General features: G+C 45.9%; 1 protein-coding gene across 1 annotated transcript in view; it reads right to left on the reverse strand.

The window, feature by feature from the left end:
* The window catches only part of Nucb2 (nucleobindin 2), a 37,349-nt gene extending 34,713 nt beyond the window's left edge, over positions 1–2,636 (reverse strand). The window contains exon 1 of the mRNA XM_057778870.1: positions 2,520–2,636. The gene's annotated coding sequence lies outside the window, so the exon portion shown is untranslated. The remainder of the gene's footprint in view (positions 1–2,519) is intronic.
* Positions 2,637–14,175: the final 11,539 nt, after the last annotated feature.

Consider the following 14,175-nt stretch of genomic DNA (forward strand, 5'->3'; position numbering starts at 1 on the left):
GGTGATGGGGATTGAACTCAGATCATCAGGCTTGGCAGCAAGCACCTTTACCCTCAGATGCATCTTGCCAGCCCCTTCAATATATATTAAATAAAAATAAAAATAAAAAAACTGGCACTTGATCCTTCCAGCTCCCAAATACTCAAAGAAACATTTTGCAGACACCAGCCACTAAAGGGTCCTTAAACAATAGGACATACCATTTTAACATATATTATTCTACCATTTGGCTGCAGAGACATACAAAACATACCCCAAAACAAAGACACTAGAACAAAAGCCCAAAATTAATAACCACTGATTTGAAATGCCCTAACTGCCTTCTTGGGATTTCATTTCCAATTCTATTTAGGGAAGACAAACCAACTTGGCACAAAGCAGACTGAAAGCTGGGCTTGGTGGTGCACATCTATAATCCCAGCACGCAGGAGGCTGAGACTGAAGGATTGCCGCAAGGCCCAGGCCAACCTGGGCTACATATAGGGTCTGAGTCTATCCTGTCTAAAACAAACAAACAAAAAGTATTCTGAAAGACTATACAAATTGTGTGAGGATTGGAGAGATGGCGGTTGGGGATGTAGGGGTTAAGGAGATGGTTGTCAGTAAACTGTTTGCCACGTAAGCATAGGACCTACCTGAGTTTGGATCTCAACCACTCACATAAGGAGCCAGGCAGGCTGCGTGCCTATAATCCAGCACTAGGGAAGAAGAGACAGGAAGATCCCCGGAACTCCTTGGCCAGTTAGTCAGGCCACATAGGTGAGGTCCAGGTCTCAAAACATAAGGTAGAAAGTGATAGAGGAACTGAAATGCACCTCTGGCCTACACACACACACACACACACACACACACACAGTATGAAATACCTGGGGAGAACAGGTGGGTAAAATCAGAAGAGCCTAAAAACAGCATCTATAAACCCACAAGGACACAGAGAGGAGTTTTTTAAAATTTATTTATGATGTCTGTGGGGAAGTCAGAGGACAACTTGCAGGAGTTGGTGCTCTCCTTCTACCATATGGACCACAGGGATCAAAGACAGAAAGTCATCAGGCTTGCCTCAAAAGCCTTTATCCACTGAGCCATCTAAATGGCTCTTGGAAAGGAATTTTTGACCCACACCAGACAAATGAGATGCTGGAGAGTTTCTGTGCTCACCTAATAACTAGAGTGACACTGAGATTTCATTTGTAATTCTATATTTCCATGATTTTAATATTCTACACTATTAATTGTGTTAACCAAGGAACATGTGTTAGAACATTCGTTTATTATTTGCTGAATTTGCTTGAGTTTTATAAAACTATATCACAGTTTAAATGAGGAAAACTCCTGATGCAATCTCTAAGAAGGAAAGATAAAATAATCTGCGTATTACTAGAGTCCAGTTACTTAACAAAAGCAAACAGGGAAGACCTTAAGAAGCAATTCAAATAGCCAAAGGCTATCTGGAACAAATGCCTGATACAACCTGAGCCTCTTGACTTTCAGACAATCATCTTTAGGGCTATCATCTCAACATTTAAAGCTTTCCTATAGGAAAATCCCACAATCAAACATAACGTACTATAACAATTTCATTTAAACCGTGTGTGTGTGTATGTGTGTGTGTGTATGAACTGCTCCCCATGCTGGTATCAATCTCCTAAGATCGGTGCTCAAAAGATCCTCCTGCCTCGGGCTCCTCTAATAGCTGGGGTTGTGTGAGTCACAGCTTCCTGCCTTTTGTTAAAATCAGGGTGTGTTTTGGGGGGGAAGGGGAATATTTATATTATTCATCCACAAACTTAGCAGAGCCTTAAGTAAGAAACTTGGATAATAGCATTCAATTTGTGTACGAGGTACATTAACCAGTATGAAAGGTATAAATCAACAGAACAAGGGTTCCTGTTCATTTTCGTTCTCTCTCCCTCCACCCCTTTCTGATCTTGCAAAATAATTGCCATGTAGGACCGCTGCCTGCATCAACCACAATAACCACATCAGCCCACCGAGTTAACATTCAGCAGGTGCAACCAGAAAGTATCATCTTTCTCTTCCCCTAAATCGAAAGGGCTCCTCTTTCCCCTAATTTGTCACTTTGGGGCAAACGATACTACAGCCGGCATGAACTTTCTCCTTAGTGGCAGAGATGCTGGCTTCACATACCCCTGGGAAGAGCTGTTCCTGGGCCTACCTTGGTACGGAGCATCTACACGGAATTGATGGGTCCAGCGTCCTCACCCAGTGGGCATCCCCTTCGCCCACCGACCCCGCCCCAGTCTGAGTCCAACACCTACCCCGCCAGCTTGTGCCACCGACCCCGAAGAAAGCCCAGGTACCCTGCAGCAAAAGGAGCAGTGGAGAGAACCCGGCGCTTGGGGCTACAGCTAGGAGACCCTCCCCAGCCCTGCCCGCCCCCAACTCGGCCCTCTAAGCTCACAGCCTGAGCAGGGCAAGCGAGGACCTGCGTCCTCTCTCCCGGGAGCCTCCCACCCTCCCCCGAGGTCGGGATTTGCACCCAGCTCCGCGCCACTGACCTTCTCGGCAGGATCTCCGCGCGAGGCTAAGGCGACTGATGCCCGCCGCGCGCACACCGGTCTTTCCCAGCCCACTGCCCTCCGCCGCGCTCTATTCTACGGCCTTCTGCGCGCCCGCCTCCTGGTTGCTATAGTGACTGCCTCCGCCCCCCGGCGGTCGCTAATTGGTCCGGCCCCGGATCACGAAGGACGCCCATTGGTGAATTGGTCCAGGGACGAGCCTACGCGAAGGAGCTTGGGGAAGACCTAGCCAGCCAAGAGGGACGTGGCGCTCTCCGACGCAGGCCAGGAGGCCGCGCCTCTTCCCTCACTTGCTGTCCTGGACTAGCTTGTGGAGCGGGACTTAGGCGGTGAGGTGCTGCCCGGGGATCTCCCACAAAATCTGAGGGATAGCCAGGCTCCTGGTTTGTGGCCTGTGCCTGCAGCTCCCCGAGTGGTGAATAAAAAAGTGCCAGTCCTCTTACGGGTTCAGAGCCTCTTTCTTGGAGGGACTCAGAACGGTATTTAACCGTACCCCACCCTTATTATCCTGGGCCTTGAGTCACTGTGACTTAATTGCATCTACCTCATTTTTATCTTACGCACATCTTCAGATGCTGCTTTCTCTACCCTCATCTCATTTTAACCATGGGCTCTTAGATGAACATGGTTGGAGGTTTAGAAAAGCCTTGAGAGCCTTGAGCTGGTTTTGAAGCTTGGGTGCCAGTTACTTACACCTTACTGATCTTTCATTTTTTTCACCTTAAAGAAAAATGTCCCTAGGTTGTGTACCACTCGTCTCCTGACTGTAGTGAAAAGCTAACAAAAGCAATTAAGGAAAGTAGGGTTTATTTTGGCCCACAGTTTGAAGGTGCGCTTCAGTACGGCAGCAGAGGCAACTGGTCACAAGGCATCCCAGTCAGGAAGCAGACAGATGAATGCTGGTGCTTAGTGCTCTCTCTCTCTCTCTCTCTCTCTCTCTCTCTCTCTCTCTCTCTCTCTCTCTCTCTCTCTAATGCAGTAGATGACCCCAGTCTACAGTGGATTGAATCTACGAGTATAGAACCCACAGATACAGAGGAAGGCAAACTGCAGTGGAAGCCACTATTAGCGCGATGCAACATAGGTTAATGGCTGCAGGCACCATAAGGGACCAGACTTCCTCTCTTGCAACACTCAGCTTGCTTCTAACCCATCATTTGGGGCAAGGTATGAAAGCACTGTGCTTCTATTTCCTTTTGTGCAAAATGGGGACAGTAACACACACACACACCTCCCACTTACAGCATAGCCAACCAATAGAGAGGAGGCTAGCACTGCTAGCCATTCTTGGGTTGGTGGTTGAACTAAGACTACACTCAGCTGTAGATTTTAACTCTTAAGCACTTCTCATGCATTCACTTAGACTAATATCCCAAGGTTAAGCTCCTTTTGTGTTTTGAGGGATACATGTCTGGTTTTGGGGCGGTTTGGCTCTGCTTCCAGGAAAGGGTTAATAGCAGAGACCTATATAAGGAAATGAACAGGTTAAACATAATGATACTTGAGGAAGATAGAAAGTTATGGTGTAGGGACACTACATTTCTACTTGGAAAACATGAGAAATACTACCGACATCCTAGGTGTCATTAGTAACCTTGAGTTGATTTTACGTCCCAACACTGTGGAAAGTACTAGACTTGACAGGCATGGTGGCCCACACCTTCAGCACTAGCACTTGGTAGAAGGAAGCAAGGGGATCAGGAATTCAAGGCTAGCCTGGCCTGTGTAAGACCCTGTCGTTTGAAAGAAAAACAATTACTAGACTGTAAACACAATGAAGGCAGGAACTATTAACTGTTGTCTAGCATAAGAACAGATACTGTCTGAACCAGGAACAAAAACTCCACCGGTGTAGCTTTTCTAAGGACAGACCTTAGAAGCTGTGGTGCTGTCTGGATGATTCATGGAAATCCAATAGGGAGCAGCAAAACCTGGCAAGCAAGATGAGATGCACCCCATGATGTAATAAAAGGAAGGCGATAATGGAGTGTGGTGACTGAGATGTGATGGAAAGAAGACAAGAAAAGCAGGATGAACAGTGGCCATGGGGATAAAAGCCTGGAGTGGTGGTTCATGTCTGTAATCCAAGCACTTGAGAGACTGAGACAGAAGAATCAGTGTTAAGTTTGAGGCCAGCGGGGCAACAGTGTGAGACCCTATCTCAACCTCTCATACTAAACAATACTAAATAAAAGCAAAGACAAGCAGTTCTAAAATGGATCAAGAAAAATAACAGTAACAGTAGTAGAGAACATCCTTGGTATACTCAAGGCCCTGCTTCAGTCTTCAACCAGAGAAAGAAAGAAAGAAAGAAAGAAAGAAAGAAAGGAAGGAAGGAAGGAAGGAAGGAAGGAAGGAAGGAAAGAAAGAAAGGGTGAAAGAAGGAATGGAGGGACAGAGGGATGGACAGAGGGAGGATCTTGAATGCATCCTCTTATCCAAGGAATTTAAGAAGAAATATGACTTCTTAAATCAAGATGGCTCCTAGGATAGCCTTCATTCCATCTCCAAGACCTACGTGGTGGAAGGAGAGAGCTGAGTCGTCCTATGACCTCCGCATGTTCACTGTGGCATATGCTGCTCCCCACCCCCATTCCCAGACCCCCCCACACATACACACACATTAAATGTCGTTTTAATAAGAGAAATAAATGCTGCTTAATAAGTAAAACCTGAAACTTAGGCTTTAGCTAGGATGGAGAATTTCCTGGTCAGGAGAAGAGTGGAAGAACAGTCAGTACACACAGCACAAGTCAGAATCCATCCCCAACCCTACCTCAAATGCTTAACATTTGTGCCTTGTCTTGAGTTGGTTATCTGACTCTTGGTCTGATGCGTGTTCTGGCAGAGTAACCAATCAGTTCATTAAGTAACTAATTAGGTAACTGGATGGAGAGGTGATATGAGCAGGAAGCCTATGTACCTGGATAAAGACTCGGGAAGAACTCAGTTTTCCTTAAGAACTGGCCACTGGGAGTTTGATCATGCTCCAGTGAGCACGGGCAACACAAATTGGATGTTTTGTTTGTTTTAATTTTTGTTTCGTTTTTGTTTCTGTTTCTCTTCTTTTGGGGGGCAGGTCACAAGGGTGGGGGAGCTGACTTGGGAAGACTCGGAATTGTGAGGGGTGCATGATGTGAAATTCCCAAATAATAATCAATAAAAATATTATGTCGGGGAGGGTGGGGGGAACAGCTCCATGTTACTTCCTGCCTTGGGCAGTCCACCCCATTGTCTTTGGAATGTGCCCTTACGTAGCATTATTAACTAAACCCAGCTCTATTCCTATTAGCTAATACCACCCAGCAAGCCTCTAGGCAGAGTGGGTCATGCTGCCGAGATAGTGAAGGGTAAATCAGGGGGTGCCTGGCACACTGTCCCACAGCAATGTGTTAAAAGGGCATTTCTTTTTTTTAATTAATTTATTTATTTTTTATTAAAGATTTTTTGCCTCCTCCCCGCCACCGCTTCCCATTTCCCTCCCCCTCCCCCATCAGCCCTAAGAGCAATCAGAGTTCCCTGCCCTGTGGGAAGTCCAAGGACCACCCACCTCAATCCAGGTCTAGTAAGGTGAGCATCCAAACTGCCTAGGCTCCCACAAAGCCAGTACGTGCAGTAGGATCAAAAACCCACTGCCATTGTTCTTGAGTTCTCAGTAGTCCTCATTGTCCACTATGTTCAGCGAATCCGGTTTTATCCGATGCTTTTTCAGACCCAGGCCAGCTGGCCTTGGTGAGTTCCCGATAGAACATCCTAAAAGGGCATTTCTGTGCCTGTCTTCTGAGGGTCGTATGAGGTGCTGGAGAAGGTACGGGGTAGATTTTATCCTCTCTCCTCACACACTCTCTGCTTGTTACCTAGGAAACCCTGGTTGATTATTACTTTCATTTACCTTCATGGGATATCACTCAACTTGGTCTAGACAATTTGATTTTTTGATTTCCAAGGAAATCTGGCTCTGCTAAGAAACTCAAAATGAATTTGCTAGAGGCAGGAGAGAAGAAAAGGAAACCTCTGAGCAGACTGGCACTCTGAGCCCTGCCCCACAGTGTAGTGCTCGGTGCCTCAGGAGAGGGGGGTGTAAGGAGCGTCCAGGTGGTTGGTTGTTTTGACTCGTGTGTGTGTGTGTGTGTGTGTGCGCGCGTGCGTGCGTGCGCGCGCGCACGCGTGCATGCAATATTTATGTACATATATTGTATATACTCTAATGTTTTGTTACAGGCTCACTCTCTGTGTAACTCTGGATGCCCTTGAATTCCATATGTAAAACAAACTGGCCTTGAACTAGTGGCAAACCTCCTGCCTCTGTCCCCTGACTGTCGAGATTACAGGCATGTGCCACCATGTCCCACCTATTCTGGCTTTTTTGTTTTGGTTTGGTTTTGGATTTTTCAAGACAGGGTTTCTCTGTGTAACACCCCTGGCTATCCTGGAAACTCTCTTCATATACCAGACTGACCTCAAATTCACAGAGATCCACCTGCCTCTGGGATTAAAGGCATATGCCACCACACCCAGCCTATTCTGACTTATTAATACCACAGTATGCCCCCTCTGTATTCTTCTTCCGGGATTCAACATGTAACAGTTTGTTACAAAGGCAAGTTCTTTGTGTCCAAAAGATTGCCCGAGAAGGTAGAGACTAATTATTATACATTAAATACTCAGAAACTAAAAAACTCAGCAGCAAACTATGGGAGCCAAGACTTACAAACTGTATTAAGGTCTAGCTTTGAGACCAAATCACCCCACTGCCTGCTTCTGTGGCTAGTTTTCTTGGCAGATGATGGAGATGGGTCTTGTATTAATCTGTTGCTTTCATTGGTTAATTAATAAAGAAACTGCCTAGGCCCTTAGGTGGGTGGAGTAAACAGAACAGAATGCTGGGAGAAAGAAGCCGAGTCAGTGAGTCGCCATGATTCTCTCACTCCAGACAGACGCAGGTTAAGATCTTTCCTGGTAAGCCAGCTCATGGTACTACACAGAATATTAAAAATGGGTTAGATCAATATGTAAGAGCTAGCCAATAAGAGGCTGGAGCTAATGGGCCAGGCAGTGATTAAAAGAATACAGTTTCCGTGTAATTATTTTGGGGCATAAGCCATGCGGGCAGCCGGGTGCTGGAGACACAGCTCTGCCGCTCATAATACAACAGGCAGATAGCCATATCCAATAGCTACAGACATTACATACACAGTATCTTTACACAGTGTCTCTGGCTACCTTGAAATGGCAGAACAGAATAGATATTAAAAAACCTTTTCGTTCTCAAGGTAGAAATCATGAGCAAAGTGTAGTGGCATGCACCTTCCTACAATTCCAGCTATTCAGGAGGCTGAGACAAGAGGATTGCAAGTTTGAGACCTGCCTGATTTTAAGCAAAATGATCTTAAGATAAATTTAGGAAGACTGGAGATATATCTTAGTGGGAGAGTGCTTTCCTAGCACGCTCAGCATCCAGGGTCATAGAACAAGAAAAACAAATGAGTCAATCAAGGTCTAGATAATTCATACAGAATTCTATGTGCAAAATAATAATAATAATAATAATAATAATGCTTCATCAAGTCCTCTAATCCATTACCTCTCAGGCTTTCTTATATATACAAACCTCTTAATTGTTTAAAATTATTATTATTGTGATTGTGTGTGTGTGTAATTGTACATGCATAACATGAGTGGACAGTCAGAGGATAACTTTTGGAGGCCGTTCTCTCCTTCCAATTTTAATAGTTCCAGGGATTGAACTCAGGAAAGCAAGCACCTTTACCCACTGAGCCTTCTCACTGGTCCTGAAGGTGTTGATAAAACACAACTTGTGATTAAGTCTGTGAGGAAGCAGGAGATTCTGTTTCTGACTAGCTAGTTCCTGGGGGGGGGGGTGTCTTGATTCCTTTATGTTGTTGTTTCCTTCTTTATTAATTATTATTCATTCATTCATTTATTCATTCATTTGAGACAGGGTCCCTGTATCCCAGGTTAGCTAAAAAAAAATCTCAATTCTGCTCCTCCTGCTTCCACTTTCCGTACCGAATGCTAGAGTGACCGGCACGTACCTCCACACCCAGCTGCATTCAGGTTTTAACACCAGTGGCTTCCTGTCATTTCTTCCCTCATAACCTAATTTAATGTCTGCGACTGATCGATGAAATCTCCCCTGTAGGCATCTGCTCCCTTGCCTGTATTTCCCTCTGAAGCTCCCATCTGATAAAAACTCAGCCTTGGGTGAAGCGGAAGGGCTCCCTCCCTGTGCTGTGGGAGAGAAGTCACCAGATCTGTGTCTCTAAAGTCATCGTCGCACTGCCCAGTAACCTCCCAGCATCTCCGTTCTCCTCCCCTCTCCCCCTCCACGTCCATCCCACTCGTCTTTGGACCTCGTGTCCTCTCCCCCATGGAATTTCAGCAGATAACCTGAATCGCCTTTGTTGAGAACGTCCTCAGTCAGTTTGGTCTCCCCCATCATCCTCCATGACCATCCCACTCGTGTTTGGACCACTTGTCCTCTCCCCCAAGGGATTTTAGCAGATAACCTGAATTGCCTTTGTTGAGAACATCCTCAGTCAGTTTGCTCGCTCTACTGTTTTTTTTGTGGGGTGAGGGGTTGTCGTGCTAGGATGGAGCTTGAGGCTCACACGTCGGGCAAGTGCTTTAAGACTGAGCTTCGTCACCCAGCCCAAGTCGCTTGTTATTTTTGTTTGTCTTGCTTTTCTTTGGTACGAAGGAGAGATTAGGGTCATGTGTAGCCCAGGTTAACCCCTATATAGCCACGGATGAGTGTGAACTCCTGATCCTCCTGTTTCCTGTTCTCCAGGGCAATATACTCCTAGTGACGTCATAAATCTTGACCTGGAAAGTAGAAAGCACAGAGGTCAGGGAGTGGGCAGGAGAGGGAGCAAAGAGCCTTTTCTGAGAATGCTTTCAGTTTCTTTCAGGGTGGCCCTGCCAGTCTCTTCACCTCAGAGTATCCTGGGATAGCCAGTGTCCCGCAGAGGGGAAGACAATTGTCATGACTGGCTTGTGCCAACCAGGATTACTCCCTTTCTACATTGCCACACCCACACCAAATTTGGATTCCATTAATAAGGAAGAACAGAGTCGAGTAGTTGGTTAGGCAACAGCACTGTGCTCACCATATCTCAGAATCAATCTGCAGAGCTTCCTGACTCTGTAATCCTTTTCTCTTTTTGCACTTGTGTAACCCAAAAGGCAGTCCCTTTGCTCAAACTGACTTTGTCCAGCTGCCTAATGGCTCCATTCCTTTCTTCCGCTATTCCTCTCCTTTCCTGTAAGCCTGTGACTCTAGTGCCACAGCATCTCCCATTTTTAAAAATCCCTTCCTACTAGGTAAAGAAATGTGAATTATTTTTTTTAAAAAAAAAAAAGCAGTAACATATTAAGTACAGAATTCAGTGACCTGGCCGGGCGGTGGTGGCGCACGCCTTTAATCCCAGCACTTGGGAGGCAGAGGCAGGCGAATCTCTAGAGTTCGAGACCAGCCTGGTCTACAAGAGCTAGTTCCAGGACAGGCTCCAAAACCACAGAGAAACCCTGTCTCGAAACAAAAAAAAAAAAGAATTCAGTGACTTTAGTGCAAAATTCTTTGAATGTTTTTATATGTTTAAACCTTTCATAATGTAGCACTGGCTAGGAAAAACCCCTTCTGTGACCCCAAAGCACCTTCCAAATTGTTTTCCTGCTTATTTTCAAAACTTTAAAATGTATTTGAGGTATCCCGGGCTGGCCTGTAACTCGCTATATAACCCAAGGCTAGCTTCAAAGCCATAATAATCCAGTGAGACCGCTCAGTGGACACTTGCCTCTCAAGCCTGCCAATCTGAGTTCCATTCCCAGAAGCCATAGCAGGAAGACAAAGCTAACCCCTAAAGGTCTTCCTCTGGTCGTGTGCTGGCTAGTTTCGTGTCAGTGTTGTCTGAGAGGAGGGAACCTTAACTGAGAAAAATGATTCCATAAGGTTGGGCTGTAGCCAAACCTGTAGAGCATTTTCTTTTTTTTTTTTTTTTTGGTTTTTCGAGACAGGGTTTCTCTGTGGTTTTGGAGCCTGTCCTGGAACTAGCTCTTGTAGACCAGGCTGGTCTCGAACTCACAGAGATCCGCCTGCCTCTGCCTCAAAAGTGCTGGGATTAAAGGCGTGTGCCACCACCGCCCGGCGAGCATTTTCTTAATTAGTGATCAATGAGGGCCCACCCCTGGGCTGGTGGTCCTAGTTCTATAAGAAAGCAGGCTGAGCAAGCCATGAGAAACAAGCCAATAAGCAGCACCTCTCCATGGCCTCTGCTTCAACTCCTGCCTTCAGGTTCCTGCCCTGTCTAAGTACCTGCCCTGACTTCCTTCAGTGATGAACAGTGATGTGGAAATGTAAACCAAATGAACCCTTTCCTCCCCGGTTTGCTTTTAGTCATGGTGTTTGATCCCCACAATAGTAACCCAAGACAGACCTACACCACTTGTGCACTGTGGCACATGTACACACACACACACACACACACACACACACTACTAAAACTAATACCACAAATAATAAATAAAATTCAAAATCTAAAATTTACAAAAATGAAATTGCCAAGTGTGATGGTACACGCCTTTAATTACCAGCACTTGGGAGGCAGAGGCAGGCAGATCTCTGTGAGTTCAAAGCCAGCCTGGTCTACATAGTGAGTTCTAAACCTGCCATACTTACATGGTGAGACCCTGTCTCCAAGAAATTACAAAATAATTTACAAAATAGTTGAAACAATCCTCCTGCCTTATCCTCCTAAGTATTGGGTTTATAGGCATGAACCACCATATTCGGATATTGTTTAATTTTTTCATTAATTATTTTCAGTTATACATAAGTGTGTTTCTGCTTGTAGGTGTCCATGGAAGGCAGAGGTGTCGGATTATCCTGTATCTGGAGTTGCGGATAGGTGTGAATGTCTGGAGTGGGTGCTGGGAATCAAACTCTAGTACTCTGAAAGAGCAGGGCATGCTTTCTTTCCTTTTTAGTCTTATTTATTTTATTAAGTGTATGAGTATTATATCTACATGTAAGTTTGGGAACCATGTGTGTTCCTGGTACCTGAGGAAGCAGGCATCTGACTCACTGGAACTGAAGTTTGGGAATATTATGAATTACTGTGTGGGTGCCAGGAACCTAACCCTAAGTCTTTACAAGAGCAGCTCTTACACACTGAGCCAGCCAGCCCTGCTAGTGTTCAAATTTATTCAAGAGTTTCTATTGAGAGCCAGGCCACTCCAAGGCTTTCCCTGAGCCACCAAAGTATGGAGGAGGAACACAGCTCCTTGTCTAAAACCAGGAACACCCTAGTCAGAGCCAGTAATGGCCTGGGGCCAGGGCCTTGGGGGAGCTGGAATGTGGAATCCTGAGAACCACACTCTTCCCTCCATAGGGGTTGTGATTATCAGTCCCAAGGCTGCTGTGTGCCTGGTCGGTAGCGCTTGAGATATCCTGTGTTGCTTTTGTGCAGCATTGTTTGGTTACTTCCTGCTGACTTTATCCCGTGTTATGATAGCTTTTCTGCTGATTCTGTACTCTTTTCCCCTGCAAACGGAATATAAAATGCTGGACTTCCTAATAAACTTGTTTGCATGAACCACCAGCTTGTGCAAGACCTCCTGATCCCAAAATTTTATGGTTTCCGTGTGCGCCCATGCACACACACACACACACACACACACACGTATTCTTTTGGCTTTTTGAAGCAAGGTTTCTCTGTGTAACAGCCCTGGCTGTACTGAAACTTGCTCTTTGTGTCGAACTCACAGAGATCCTCCTGCCTCTGCCTCTGCCTCCTGAGTACTGGGATTAAAGACATCACCACCGCCTCCCAGCTTGCTGGCTCCTTTATTATTTCTCATCCCCCGGTCCTCCCTCTCAGGAACCTGTCACTGAAGAACAACGTGCTGGTCCAAGTCAGTTTCCATTTTCTATGGATGTACTCACCTTTTTCTTACTCTGATTTTGTATACTCTGTCTTCCATAACCACTTCTCCTCTGAGACTGTTTCTTCGTAAAGTTGCCTTTGACTGGACATTTTCTGTTTTCTTCTTCTGTCTCCTTTTATTTTCCTTCCCTTTGTTTCTGGGCCATCATGATGGAAACTGTTCTGCTCTCCCCACAACAGAGAACTGACAGCTCTGAAGCCGTGAGCCAGAATCAGCATCTTCTCCCTTAAGTTGCTGTCTCAGGCACTTTGGTCACATGGACACACAGTCTGGCTAATACACTTGATATGGGAAAGTTTTCTGTGGGAAATGTGGAGGCTTGCTTCTGGAGCCGAGCTGGGAGACACGTGCTTAGCTCGCAGCCTTCTGCTGTTACCTGCTTCAGAGTCCACCTCAGCCTGAGAGCCAGTCATGATTTTCGTTGGATGTAGCACCAGTTGGTTATTCTGCCAGGCAGTGAATGAGCAAGCCGGTAGCTCATGCACCCCCTCTGCCAGAACTCTCTAACTACAGCTGTTTACTCCGGATCCTCCCTTGGCTGACAGAAGTGTGTTTTACCTCACCATCTGCCAACTCCCAACTCAGAATTCTCCTTCCGCCCTTTCCCTATTTCAGAAATTCCCACCTTCCAGATCTCTAACACCCGGCCCTGTCTGAGCGTCTACTTCTCTGCAACCTACTCTGCATTCCCTGTGTCCTTATCTCAGTAATAAATGCACTCAGTTGCTCAACTGAAACCCTGTGAGTCAGTTCTGATTCTCCTTCATCCCACATGTCCAATCCATTAGCAAGTTCTGTCTCTTCTACCTCCAGAATCAGTCAGTCTCTCTGTCTCTCTCTGTCACCGTCATTTCTCGTGAGTGTCTGACTCCTACGTTGGTCCACTCTAGCCCCTCCTCCCAGCCCCTGCAGAGAGGGCACCACTCCCTTTCAACTCCTCCCTGTGCCTGTCAAAGCCCTGCAGATCTCTCTTCGTTCTGCCTGACCTCCTGCTACCCTTTCTGAGTCACTACACTTTAGCCCTGTTGGTTTGTCTGTCCTTTGAAAACCTTCCCACCTAAGACCTTTGACCAAGCTTGTCCCATTTCAGAAGAGTGACTAGTTCTTTTCATTCATTGAAATTCAAGTACTGTTATCTCAGGCTAGCCCACAAGCCACCCAACCCAGTTTTCCTGTCTCCTTGATCATATACTTGCATGAGGGAAGTAATTTTTTTTTTTTTTGATAAAGAGTCTCTCTATCTCTCCCTGGCTGTCCTAAAGTTGACTATGTAAACCAAGCTGGTCTCAAATTCAAAGAGATATACTTGCCTCTATCTTCTGGGTGCTGGGACTCAGGTGTGTGCCAGCATGCTTGGCTCCTTAACTTTTTGTCTCTTTCTCACTAGTATATAAGGCTCACGAGGGTATAGACCATATTTGGTTTATCACACAGATCCCAGCTGATACGTATTTGTTGCACATATAATGGATGCAAGAAAATTATCTCAGCTGGGCATGGTGGTACGTGCCTTTAATCCCAGCACTCAGGAGGCAGAGGTAGGTGGATCTCTGTGAGTTCAAGGCTAGCCTGGTCTACAGAGCAAGATCTAGGACAACCAGGGCTACACAGAGAAACCCTGCCTCAAAAAAGAAAGGAAGGAAAGAAGGAAGGAAGGAAGGAAGGAAGG

The sequence above is a fragment of the Chionomys nivalis genome, chromosome 8 (genome assembly GCF_950005125.1).
Source record: "Chionomys nivalis chromosome 8, mChiNiv1.1, whole genome shotgun sequence".
Lineage (NCBI taxonomy): Eukaryota > Metazoa > Chordata > Mammalia > Rodentia > Cricetidae > Chionomys > Chionomys nivalis.